At 37.0% G+C, this 14,526-nt stretch overlaps 1 protein-coding gene across 2 annotated transcripts in view; it reads left to right on the forward strand.

The window, feature by feature from the left end:
* Positions 1–14,526, forward strand: part of LOC108234790 (zinc finger protein 609) — an 84,319-nt gene that overhangs the window by 14,276 nt on the left and 55,517 nt on the right. The window lies entirely within an intron of this gene.

The raw sequence follows: 14,526 nt of genomic DNA on the forward strand, positions 1-14,526 counted from the left end.
CCTGTGGAAGGGAGCAGCCAAAAGGAAAACGACAACAACAGCTTATGCTCCAGTAAATTGTATCTGGTCCTTTTAATACTCTAGCTGTAAAAAGTGCTCATGCCTTATCTGTATTGTCAGATTACTTATTTTGGAAAAGGATCATGAAATGTTTTTGTTTGGGATGCTTGGAGCCCAAGTTCTGAGTAATTATGACTGCATTGTTCACAAGTCTGTAATAAATCCATTTGTTTTTCTGTATTTGTCTTTTCAGCCACTGTTTTTAGCAGAGTCTTGTTTTTGTGCATAGGAGCTGGAGTGGAAACCTTAATATATATATATATATATATATATATATATATATATATATATATATATTTTTTTTTTAATGTAATTGCTTATTGTCAGAAAAAAAAGAGATTATCTTCAAGAGATAGTGTCATCACATCCTCTTCATAACAATACGATTTGCTTGTTACATTAATTATTGTGTTGATAAAAGGCATTGAAAGTTGATTGCAGAAGTATTACCAGTGTAATACTGGAGCCCTGAATACACATCTGATTTTTTTTTTTTATCAGTATACTGAGTGTGACTGAAAAAAACTATTTTATCACCACTTAGCATTTTATCCTCTGCTTCCTGACATACATTTTTCAGCCTTTGAAACGCCAGCAGTGATTGAGTGTAAACGCATGTCGGCACTTACTGTCGGTTGTTATTGCCTACTTGTGCGCTTTTTATGAGCGATATTTCAGTAGCAAAATGAACCGCTCAAAAGGGGAGGGTTAGGATGTTAAAAAAAAAAAAGCGTGGACAGTTACTGCACCATAAAAATTAAAGTTCTGATGAGTCGTGCCTGAATTGCTGCTTTCTCCCGATAAGTTGTCATTTTTCGAATGTGACACTTGTGCGTCTGCAGAACAGATCAGTGCAGCTGAAAACCCACTCGTCAAAGTGACAGTGCTGTTTGAAGCCCTGCTCGTTGACTCGGCCTCTGTTCTGCAGCTGCTGGGAAAGAGTCAGGCAGTTATTTGGGGTTAATGGTTGTCCGTGCCCTTTCTCTAGTTAGACATTCACATGGCAACAGTACAGCTGTCCATGGTACGAACAGTAGTGCTGTATATTAGTCACTCAGTAGTGGTCTGGTGTCTTTCCATAGACTTCTGACTCCGCAGGAATAGTTAGCCAAGCTTTATTACAGACTTTCAAGTGCAGTAACCCCAGAGAAACTAGTTTAACACTTAATGTTTAACTAGTTTAACACTTCATGTCTAGAAAGGTTTCCGTGTGGCTGCAATATGCCTAGCTTAATGCAACACAATGCATACATATGGGGTTTTCAGCTTTCTGTAAGAATTTGTTGGAATCCTGCCTGGCAAGCTGCTTGTACAGAAAGCATGTAATAAAGTCCACAGAAGACGGTAGAAGAAAAATGGTTTCTTTATTTTTTTTTGTCTGTTCTGCACAGTGTTTGTCAAGAGACTGACTGCTCTTTTGCCACAGGCCTTGTTGTTTCACAACACTGTTTTTTTTTTTTTTCCGCCCTGTTTGTGAGTCATTTTGTTAAGCTCATAAAACAAGCTTATTTTACCCAACTTGTGTATATAGAATTCAAGTAGGGCAAACATTACCTGTCCGTTGCCTGTGTCAGGCAATTTTTACTTTGATTTCCAAAATTAGAAACCTATAAAGCTACGTTTTGTGATGTCACTTTTTTTTTTTTAATTTGCCAGTTTTATCTAGACCTCCAAAGATTTGATATTCGGTGCCCATCCCGAATCTATAGCCACCTATATTTTTGTGCATCATCCTTCCTTCTCTCCCGAACCCTACATTCATCAGACACCCACATATGTGTGACTTACTGCCTTGTAAAAGTCCCAGTTTTGGCCTCAAGGTGTGAACTTGAAGCAGAGGTGTTTAGCGTGTGGCTCCTGCTGCTCTGTTTTTTTAAGTCCCAATTTTGTGTTAAACGTTTTTATATTTAATGTAAAGTATATATTCCCTTGTCCTAAACAGACTTTTTGTATTTACTTTTTTTTCAGCTGTAGGTTTAACTAAAGAATGCACACAGAATGTCGGAAATTGACAAAATTGAATCTAAATCTAAAATTTGACATATTGTAAAAAGAAGTTTCAATAGGTGGTTTTGGTTTAGCAAATTTAAATTTTCTTATTCCGTTTTTCACTTTTTTATAAAGATGTCCACAATAAACTACAAACCCACGTAACAGTCTGGCTAAGGGTGGAGTAATTACTGATTATTTTAATAGTCAACTAATCTGTCAATTTTTTTTTTGTCCAATAATTTGATTAGTTAATCATTCCAACCCATCTGTGCTTCCTATGGGTGCACTTCCTGTTCAGGGCTCTGGCACATGTTTTACCTGACCTGCCAGTCCACCCTGTCGACATATACCAGACCCCATACGGGATCCTGGGAGTTGAAGACGGAAAGGGAACAGCGTCTCCATAGGCTGATCCCAGTACAAGTTAAAGACCTGCCTCCTTCACATTAACAAACAGGACTTTGCCCTCATTCAAAAAAAACCCTGTTGATTACATTAACTCTTATTGAAAGAATTAAAGGCTGTTGCACCTTTTTTTCCGTTTTTCTTTTTTAATCACCAGCACCTGGTGGTGACTTACTGAGTTATTTCCTAACAGTAAGAAAAAAACAATACTCTGTGTCCCCAGCGTTTGTTTCCACCACCATAGCTGATATTGACAGGAAAGTAGAACGTGGATACTGGTCATGGGCGACCTCAGCTTTACAGACAGAGTACATCCATCCTTCGCTCATTGATTCACTGTATTGGCAAAAAAAATGAAGAAATATAAAGACCACCAGCTAGCATGTCCCAGTACAGAAAGTCTGTTTTATTACAGAGGTTCTCAGCTGCAAGACTTGGTGTGAATAAACTTTATTCAATGTAAGTTCCAACCGTGTGGACACAATCATTTCTTTAAACAAAAACATCAAACTGTTTACTCAAAACTCAGAAATGGACCAGCAGTGTTTGTAGAGTATAAACCTAACCAGAACGTCTGTTCATTATTAAAAGCTCTTTGCCATTTGCTCCACCATGTTTAAAAAAAAAAAAAAAAAAAATTAACAAAGATGTTTTTGTCTCAAAGCAGGTAGTTACTGAAGAACAGGTTATTACAAATAAAAATGACCCAAAGCCATTGAACTCAATTTTTTTTTTCCCAGTAGGACCGTATTAACTATCAGGTAACAACTATCAGTTTTCTGCAGCATTCCTTTCTGGTTCTAATTGTAGAAACAGTGTTTTTCTTGTACAGAGTTTTATAATATTTGGTTTCCCCTGATGGAATCTGCCATTCTTTTTATTCTTCTTCTAACTTTGAGAGGGGGGGAGGGGGCATCTAGTGATGTGTGACACACTCCTTTTTATGGGAGAAGAAAAGCCAGAGTTAACAAAGTAACATCGTCACTGCTTTTGTAAAATGAAATCTTTTTTTGTTTTGACATTAACTTTGCTCAAGAAATTTAAAAAAATGATTCCAATTTTAGCATCTTAAATAATCGTGAACGACTTCATCAGTGCGTTTTTATATGGCTGTAATGTTGCAGTCTGTCCCTTGTCACGAAACAAATTTGCTTGTAAACATTGCTGAAAGTCTGTTTGTTTTCTAGTGACTCAAATTTGACAAGAGGCAAATGAGGAAATGGAAATATTACCTAACATGGACTGAGCCTGTTGAGATGTGAATATTAGTGTGAAAGTGTTAGTTCTGGGGATGATTCTTATAACCAACAGCCCTAATGAGAAATCAATGTATAAACATCAAGTAGTGTTTGACATAACGTATACACTCCTTTCCTGAGCTTCTAAAGTAATTAAGATCTTGACTTCTAAGCCGTCTGTTCTTAGTATTTGGCAACCCTTCATTCCTTCAAAACTGTTACTTAAGTTTCTAAGCGACACAGTCTGGCATTGCCTGTCATTCTTGACAAGCAAGGTCACACCTCACCTGAAGCTGTAAATGGGCTCATTATCTGTACTCATAAAAACAAAGCTTTTGATGAACACATCCATTAAGTGACTCAAAAAAACTAATCATCTCTAAACCTTCCCGAAAGGTCTTCCCACTAAATGGAGGGTGAAACAGATCAGAGTAACCACGCTCTTTTCTAATGGTGTTTACATTAAAACCCTCGCAGCACAGGAAGTTATTGCCATTTAAGGTTGTTTACTATAGCTTTTGTTTTGCTCGTCTGCTTTGTTTATAACAATCTTATATTTGTTTTTAACATTTTTTGCCACTTTTGCTTTAATTATCTGACCTCCTGGTTGTGATTGGTCAACGCTAATTTGACAGCCAAGTATGATAAATTGTCAAAAACCAAACATTAAAATGTGACAACTCACACACAAACACAACCAATTTTTCCTGCTAATTTAGTTTCAATCATTTTGAAGTTTGCAGCAGTTAAACAGACCATCATTAATATTCGCAGCCTATGGTGAAGATTCCTCTTTATTCTACCAGCATAGGTTTTAAACGTTTTTACCTTTTTTCTATACAACAGATGCTGCAGTGTTTTACAATGTTATTTCAGCGTAATCTCATTAAGCAGGCCTTTTTAATGCACTATTTAAACTCACTGTCTCATGATTCTTCAGAGCTGTTAGCACCGGCTAATAGTCTGTCTGGAACCAACTTGGTTTAATTTTCATTAGACTAACAGAGCTGTGAACAGGAGTTTCATACTTATTGCTGTATTATCTGTATAACCTTACAGAAGTAAGACAATTCTGTGTCAGTAGAAGCATTTTAACCAAACATAACCCTAAGGTAATGCCACCATCTCTTCAGAGTACCAAAGCAGTTGTTATCATTAATATGCACATGGCACAGTCTTGTCTTTTTAAAGTTTTCATCATGTCCAGAAACCCTCTAAAGACGGGTGTAAATAAATGATCCTCCAGCATTCAGATGGGTGCTGTGTGATTATAAAATTGACCTAAAAACTCTCCTCAGAGAGACCAGGATCACACTGAGCGAGCCTCTTTTACAAGTGACTCACAAACACAAACAAGTGTGCCACCATAGATGTTTCTGCTGTTAGTACATCAGCTTGCATTGAAACAGAGTGCCTCAATTATAGACTGGTGAGAGCACAGATAATTAGAAGTGTTCTGAGGATCTTGGTGACTGCTTGTGTAATTCAGAAATCGTGGTGGAGTGGAATGGCTCAGCATGCTAATGGAGCTGCTCTTTTTTTTTCTGCTCGAGGCTTCTTTGATTGCAGAAAAAATCAATCTGGCACCTTGTCGCTGTTTTAAGATGGGAGCTTCTTTACACTCTGACCAATGTGGGAGTGTTCTTTTCATCTCCTGAATCAGAAGAGCCACGGCTGGATTATTTATTTGTTCTCCTGGCTAAATCGGGTTTGCAATTAAAACTAATCACCACTTCTTAACTTTGAAACGTTCTTTTTTCGAAAATTGTATATTAAGATTTAAAAAAAAATCTTTAAAAATAATTTTGTATTGATTATTCAGGTTAGTATAATAAAAACAAAAAAGTGAAAAGCTTTCCAGGTTGTCCAAATGGGTGTCAGGATTATGTGGGATCTGCTAATCTGGGTCCTGGATCATTCAGTTTTGTGCTCTCTCTTTACATTTTAGTGGATATGAAGGCTCAAATGATTTAATTTTGGGTTTACATTTACATTGCTGATTGTATTAATCACCATTGTCTCTGCACATACATGACCCGTCTTGGCGAAATGAGTCGTAATGATCACAGGCAGCAGGGCAGGAAAAGTGAAAATATTAGTTTTTGCCATAATTGATGTTAGTAAAAAAAAAAACTAGCATATATTCTTCCTAATCTACGTTTTAAATTGAAGTTTTCTAACGAGTATGTCTTTATAAATAAGTCTTGTTTTTAAACCTATACATTTTCTTTGCCAGCTGCCATAGAGTTGGGACATTCCTCTGAAGAATGTGACGTTCTTGTGATGCTTGGGGGTTCCCCTTTTGAAATATGGGGGTCGAATTCCCAACAACATTAATCCAGACCAGTGTTTTCAAACTGGTACTCATGTTATCAAAACTCGCTTGTTGCTGGTGGGGGTGAGGTGATAAATCGTCAAATTTCAACAAACTATATATCACTCTGAACCTTTTGAGGTGGAGAATTTGAAAATAATAACTCTAAATCCTTCATTGTGAGTCATTTTGCCAGAACAGGTCACATGTGAGACAAATGTGTGTTCATTCTTCTTGTGAAAAGTTGAAAATCTAAAAGTCCATCAACTTTTTTTTTAGTGACAGTCATACCCATTTTTTTTTCCTTCCCTGATGGTATTTTGTCAGGTTGTTACCCAACTGTAGCAGAGAGAAACTGGGCCAACCTGTGGAAATGACCTTAAAGGTTAGAAAAGCTGTGCTGCTTGAAATAAATTACTGTAATTGTCAGGAAAATGTGTGCGGGTTAAAAAAAACATGTTTTTTTGAAATACAACCAAGACTTTGAAACACAACTCACTGCTGTTGCACCTTTGAGCCAAGTGAGGTAAACGGAGCTGTAACAGTTGACGTGTGAAAAGAAAGGCTGCCTTTCCAAATCAAGGGTGGGATGTCATAGCGACTTATAGCCTTTGCATCCTCAATGAGAAGTCACCAAATCGGCTCTCATTCACGCGATGGCGTGATGACAATTGAGCAATTTTGTTTGCGTAGCAGCTTCGTCCGCCGGTTCTCGACGCGGGGGTTTGCGCCAAGTATTGTGTGATTGGTCAGAAGTTGTTGTGGGCGTGTTTATGTGGAAAATCTGGTGAGCTTTAATGGAGCCATTTTGCTTCTACTGCTCCTCCGAGAAGCAGCTGGCTGAACCTTTTAGAAAACACAGCTGTCCATAATTTTGTTAACCGCAAAGAGAATCGCTAAACTAAATTCATTTGTTGTGTTTTGAAAATTACATAAGGTCACACAGTTGATGTGTAGCGCTCCATGTTAACGCAACTGGGTTTTGGTTCACAACTTATTTGGTCCAACAAAGTTCACTTTATTTCTAAAAAGCTCACATCCATTAGTAACAGTTAGTTCAGTAAGAGGCAGCTTAAAGACAAAAGGGTCTTTGCGGCCATTTTGCAGAAGTGTTTTGTGGAAGTGCTTTATGTTTGGAGTCTATCCATATTTCACTCGTCACAGTGACGTGTAGTCTCCTTCATCATTTTGCTTATAGGAAAGGATTTATTTAGACAACTGCTTTTGTAAAAGAAATACTAAAGAATTGAGAAAAATATGCTCTGTGTGACAAAAGTTTCAAGTGGCGGAGGTGGAACCCAACAAGCCTTCTTTTTGGGCATGATTATATATTGATTTGACGTGACTGTGCAGTAAGAATGGGTCAATATGTTTGTGTTTGATAGAGAGGGTTTGAATCTGCTCAGCTCTTAAGTACACGAAAAGATAGTTTGGATACCAAAAAAAACATGCATGAAAAGGTTACCAAGTGTACATAGATGTGTTATAACTGCCTGAACAAAATTGAGTATTTTTCCTCACTTCTTTGCTTAGAGAAAATGGACTCGACATCATTGCAGATGTCCCACACTCAAGTTACACCTTCTGAGTGCTAAAATGACCCCTGCCATTGACTTCAAAACATAACTAAAATGGGGAAGAGTTGTTACGCAGTTGGAAGTATAGTTTTAGCAAGAAGCTTGGTTTACGTTTTTAGACTTCCCTAAAGTAGAAACAGAAAAGAACCAGATGGAGTGCTACAATTCAGCTAAAATCCAGAATCAGCCATGTGAATTCAAGTTAACATCGTATGTTCAATATTTTAGTTTTAGGGTAACAATTATTTTTCAATATTACTGTCAAATTAAGGACTAAATAGGCTGTTTAATAGCTCTTAAAAATTGTTTTTGATGTGGGGGGGTCTATACACAAAAGCAGGTTGTTAGCTAATTAACAGATAACATTATCAGGCATTTTCTGTAAATGAAACCTTGTTGTGTAAGTTCACATCTCACTGCAACCAGCTCAAAGTTCAGACTACTCAGATTAAAACCGAATTAATTCGTATTCATTTATTCACATAAAAGTGAACTTAATTCACTCTCCCAAAATGAACAAGTTCAAGTTCATTTCTCAGATTTTCACAAAAGTCTTCTAATAAGCAGTTGTTCAGTATTGGCAAATCATAAATGTTAACATCTTAATTTTATTATTGTAGTATACTCTGCTTTCTGCTGGTTGTTTTAACGTAAAATCAAACAATACTCCTATTTTTTTACCCCATTACCCTATACCCTATTAGCCTGTTGACAGCTGTTTTTGCCTCTTTCTCATTCTCTGTGCTTACATATTAGTAATTCATGCTGGCAAAATGAGTCAGAATGAGCAGAGGCTGCAGTGTAAAATAAGATATTGATTTTTGCCGTAATTGAGATTTGCATAAACGTTTGTCTATACAGACACCGTTTGGCAATCCCATTAACTAAAATAATGTATAATCTTCCTAATCTACCTTTTACATCTGAGTTTCCTAACAGGTATGTCTTCAGAAGTAATTCTTTGTTTTATAACCTTTATCATTTCCTGTGAAATTGACCACATTTCTCTGCTGGTTGCTATAGAGCTGAGAAATCCCTTCATATAATGGTTGGGGTCAAATATGAAGCCTGCCCTTTTAAATATAAGGATACAATTCACAGTAACATTGTTCTAGACTAAGAAAAATTGAGTTTTCAATCTGGACTTCTTGTAAACAAAACTGGTGATAAATCACCAAATTTCAACAAACTACATATCATTTTAAAGTTTTTGAGGTGGAGAATTGGGACACTAATTCAATTTTGAAAAATTCCTCATTGTGTCACGCAAAGGTGAAGAGGTTTAATATTAGCTATTGTCGCGTTCTTTCACACCAGTATGTTGTTTGAAAAGGAGTTGCTTTTTAAGTCTGATAAACCATAAAGAACAGAACCATATCTGGTTAGCCGTTAGCCTAGCCTGGATGAAGACTTCTGCCCTTTTCTTCATACTGCCTCCTGTGACTGATGTCACGGCTGATGAAGTACTAACTATTGATGACTGTTTGACAGAACATCACTTCCAAAATGACCAGACTATCCCTTTTAGTGTATGATGATAATCACTTGTACTTCCAATCTTATGATCATTGATGGGATCCACGTTGAACGATTTAGGCATTACGTCTGAAAGGCAAAGCAAAAAATAGACAAAACATATGTAATTGGAAACTTTAGGGACTTTTCTGGTAATTTGTAATAACATGGTTAACTTGGGCTTTAAATAGCATTGGTTGTACCACTTTGATCCTAAGCGAAAATATGTCCATTTTTATGAAATGTATCACCACCAAAATTCTCTTTTGTATTGCACACATGTGTAAGAACCCCACTGAGTTCATCTTGTTGTTGTTAAAACTAAAAGATAAAGACACTGGCTGGCCCACAAACTTCTGATTCCCATCACCTGAATTGCCTGGGTGCATTTCTATTTTGGTAACCAGCTCAAGTACACAATCCAATTACATGGATGCTACTGTTGAGCCCTCCGGATGGGAAGCTCTCCTTTAAATGACCTGCAGAGACAAGGAGGTTCTGTGCTGGCCTCATCAAAGATGATTCAATCCTCGTTTTGCCTTTTGTTCTTTGCCATTGTTTCAGAACTTGTCTTACAACTTCCACTTCTGGCATTCGAGTTCACTGATACCGGATTTTTGTGGCCAAACAAATGTCTGCCTTGATTTGCTACCCAGTGATTTAAAGCGTGTTGGAATTCAGGAAACTAATCCATTTTAAGATGTTTCCTAATTCAGATGTGGAAGATTCCTTCACTGATACAGTGACAGAACCTAATGCAGAGGTCACAACCTTGTGATTTTTCTGGCGTCAGTGTAAAGATGAAGTTGCACATTTATGCCATTACATCATGTTTAACTCTCTTCCATCGATTTGAAGGCTACTGCTTACCTTGCTGTCCAGTGTTTGGCAATATGTCAGTGGAAAGAAGAGATCAGCAGCCAGTGATTAGACTTGTGTGTTTTAAACGTAGACATATGTGTACATTTAGGATCCTTTTTTTTTTAAATGACCAGAAAGTTAGAACTAAATAAGACACATGTAGTGTTTAAAATTTATCTTGAAAAAGATGAAATACTCTGGTAAGGCGTTTCAGAGAACAACTAATCAGCCAACTGAGAGGGCATTGGTAAATTTGCCCTTCAGCACAGTGAACTCTAACACAAGCTAGGAAGCCATTCCAGCTGATATGTGTACTGCTGCATCTGCTGACTCCACAGTAACACATGTGCAGCACTTACTGTGGTCCTAAAAAAAGAGGTCCGTTTCAGAAGTCTGGTTTTCATCTCGTTTTTGAAAGCACTCGAAAGAGAATGCGGATCAATCTGCTTTTTATTTAAAATAAAGACAAATGTGTACGATTGCATAGTAATTTCAGGACACAGGAAAATCATGAAAAGCGGATAAACTGTGACCAAAATATGATGCAAGTAAGGAGTCACACCTCTGCAGTTTGTGATGCTGGAAGAGGAAAATGATCCAGTCGCTGTTGAGTAATTTCCAGCAATGCATTTGCGGCTTTCTGTCTGCTCCACTGTCTGTCTGCTGTGGTGCACTTTGCTTCATAGTCTGCTGAAAGTGTTTGGAGACTGAACCACTCACTGGAATAACTTCTTTTTTTTTTCTTTTTTTTGGGTAAGATGACAGAACATGTAGATGGGAGGAGAAGGGGGCCTGAGGTCGGTGGTTCTCTGACACTGAATTCCACTTTACTCCTGAAGCTTTCTGAATATTATGAAGACTAGTCAGATAAATTTAACTTTAGACCTTTTTACTTTATTTCACTATGTGCATGCAGATCTTATTGTTGTAAATTTTGTGAAACTCTGCTGCACTCAACTTAATTTGCATATGTTTGTACACCTTCAAAGAAATGAATCCGTTCATGTTTTTGCAGCTTATTTAAACTAATCTTCAGAGAATTTAAATGATGTTGGAGTATCTTATATAATGAGATGTTACAGATTTTATCCACATTTCATAGTGCTGAGTCTGAATCGAGCAGAAACTTATGATTAAAATATAATCCACTGGTTTTCTTTTTATGATCAATAGCCGTGTCTATTAAATAAAACTAAATTTGGAACACAAGCTAAAGAGACCAGCAGTATGTTACGTAAGCGTTTATTGTTTTCTAGCCAAAGTCAATAAACCCTTACATTCTCAATTTAAAAGAATATGAAATTGACAGAAGATAAACAAAGCAGCTCTTTGCCTTTGCCCTTTGGTTTATTGTTTCAGTAGCATATGGGAGGCTGGCTCAGCCCCAGACCTCATGGATATTCACTGTTCAACCTGTCAGGGCTTTTATTTTACAGAGCCACAGCTATATTTGAAACCGTAAGATGGTCAAATCTCCAGTGGTTTTAACTTTTTCTTTTTTTTCTTCTTTTTTGTACAAGACAATTAAAAGTAACTTTAAAGAAGCTCCTCTCTGTCCTTAATAAGATTTGCAGCGCTGGGAGCAGAGATGAAAAGTAATAATTACGTGTGAATATGTGCTTCAATAAAAAATTAAAACTCTTATGACACAGTATAAGCTTTTATAATTGAAATTATACCAGGACCCCCCCCCCCCCAAAAAGAAAAAAAAAAAAAACAATTGCGGCTTTGCTTGGACTGCCCTTTACGTTTTCTCGACAGTGTGTTTTAGAGATTTATCTAAACTTGGTTTAATGTCATAATAGCTTGCACTTAATGTTCTGGCAAAGATGAACTTTCTGAGAAATCCCCACGGTGACGCATGCCTTGGTGAGGGCACGTCTCAATCATGGTTTAGTTAAAAGGGTCATTTTTCTATATGTGCAAGTTAAACTATAATTATCTGGTCTACACTGTGATTTGGAACATGTGCTACCCATCACAAGCCATGTTGTTTGGCTGTAGGAGAAAAAACGAAAACTACTGCATGTTTTGTGCATTTCATGCTGTTGTGGAAATTGCTAGCATTTCAGCCTTTCAAATAGGGGTCAGAAGACGGTATTTTATTACTTTATACACTATTATTTCCGGGTCTTCTTTTCCTCTCCTAGACCTGCAGCTCTGTCATTTTTAAGCAACAAGCTTAAACAGAAAAGGAGAGCTTGGTGGTTTATGCATAAAATCTTTAAACTGTGTTCGCAAATAAAAACAAACTAATTTATAATAATTTCTGTTGCTTGCAGTCACATGTATTTAAACAAATTAAGCTCCATCTCTTTTAACTGTTTTCCCACACTAAATTGACTAGAAGTGACTATTCCTAGTGTTTCATTCTGCCCTGTTAAGATGGTCACCCTTTCATGGCCTCTAATAGATAACAGAGTGAAACTGGATCTGTGGAGGGAAAAAAAAAAAACGACAAGTACTCGGGGAGTTGCACAGCTTGCTTGCCTTTTGCTCAATGGGGCACTTGCTGGGACATTTCCTCAGTGGAGTTTTTTCAAAAGGGGCTTGCTTTGCAGTTCTAGCTAAGGGCAGTACAGTGGGTCAACAGCCGATAGAGTTACAGCTTCTCCTTTGTGGAGGTGTGGGACAAATTGGACCTCACAACTGTTTACCCAGTCTTACAGGGACAGCTGCGTCTCTCCGCCCACCCAAACCTGTCACTGACTGTTGTTCCTTTGGGGAACCATCTGTGAGGAATAAACAGGCGCAATGATCAAATGTCTGTTCAACAGTTTTACCTCTGCCACTGCTAAAGGTGACGCAAAGCATCGACTGAGCTCCATCGAGTCTGCGCTCCTGTAACATTTATGAAAGTAACCGTAGCTGAATAATGGTAAATGTGAAAATGTCAGCTTTTAGGAGCTCTAGTTTCTATGAAACAAAAAGCACAAGTGTTTCACCCAAAGGTAAAGCTGAAGAAACGGTGTATGCAGAGATTAACTAATTTGTTCCAACATTAACAAACTCTAGTATCTCTTCGGGGGCAGTCATTGTTATTGTAGAAGCATCGGGATTTTGTTTGATAAGCTCATTATGATGATCAATATTTGTTACTTGGCTTCAAGTCTAAAAATATGTTTGGAGTTTAAAGTCCTCTGTGTATCTGCAAATAATTATAAACTTAAAATGCCCTTAAAGTACATCCAATAATAAGACAACATGACAAGCAATTTTAGATGGATATAAGTGCTGTATATAGTAGTATAAATTCAGGAAAGTTTAACTGTATAAAACAAATGGATACCGCCCAACCCTACAGGGTACCACACAATAAAATACAATTACAATAAAGTGCTCACAATACAAATATCACAGTACAGCAGTTTAAGAATATAGACGAAATGCTAAACATTCCTAACTTGATATATATGCTCGTAAAAAGCTAAAGTGCTGAGTCACTTTGTGCTATTGCAACTGTGACTTTCTTATCAATGGCCTACGCCGTTATTCTTGTTGCAGTCAACGTGCTCCTCTTTGGTTAACCTCTGGTCAACTTTCTCTGTCACATGTTTAGAGCCCTCAAAGCAAGCCATGGAGTACAACACTTAAAAGTAGGAAAATCTGTTTAAAGCATCTTTTTTGGTATTTACCTCCAGTGTTATGTTGCAAGAAGAAAGGACAGCAACACTTTGCCTATTAAAATCCAAATGCTGGGCAAGTGTCCATTTTCAAATCTATGGTATTAAAGAAACTGAAAGGACAAAAATACTCAACTTCTTTGTAATAGACTGGGTTTATACGAGTGTACAAGAGATGTTAGAGAGCAAGTCGTATTCTATCAAAGCACATAAATGTCTAGTCTGATTTCATTGGAAGTTGTATTTTTTTTGCAACAATGATCTAAATGTGACGTTAATTTGAATAACAAGATTAAATAAATTTTATTGTATGTATTTGCAAAAGTGCGTTTTGTGTGTCAGCAAAACACACACAAAAAACACAATTTTGACTTTTCACTTAAAACAATATTACTTGTTCTTTTTTTTTTTTTTTTTTTTTTTTAAAAGCTCCAGTGTTGCTGTGTTTTGTATTTAAGGTCTGCAGCACAAAGAAATTTAATGCCTGTCACCATATTGATTTTATTACTCTTTCCGTTCCTGCAGAGTTTTTTGTGCTGAGCCTACTTATCCTTCAGCTTCTTTATTGCAAGGGGAGATGAAAACCATAAATGTTGGACTGCATCATTTGCCGACATGTAGTGAGCTCAGGTGAATGTACTTTAAGACATTCAGAAAAACGACACTTTTTATGGCACCAGTGTATTATCTTGCCCACCACTGTCAAGTTGGTGACACTTGGTTTTTACAACTTCTGTGGCATTAAATTGATTCACTGGTCAGAAAGCACTGCAAGTTCTACATTTAGAAATTAAAATGTTATGCAACTAAGACCTTTTTTTTTCCAGGAGATACAGAATAGGACATGGACTAAGGCATTTAGTAGATTAGTTGCAGCACTTTCACGACCAAAGATGACCTACAACAAATACCAATCTGTCTGAAAGTTTTCAAAAAAATAG

Source organism: Kryptolebias marmoratus, linkage group LG15 (genome assembly GCF_001649575.2).
Source record: "Kryptolebias marmoratus isolate JLee-2015 linkage group LG15, ASM164957v2, whole genome shotgun sequence".
NCBI classification, from domain to species: Eukaryota; Metazoa; Chordata; class Actinopteri; order Cyprinodontiformes; family Rivulidae; genus Kryptolebias; species Kryptolebias marmoratus.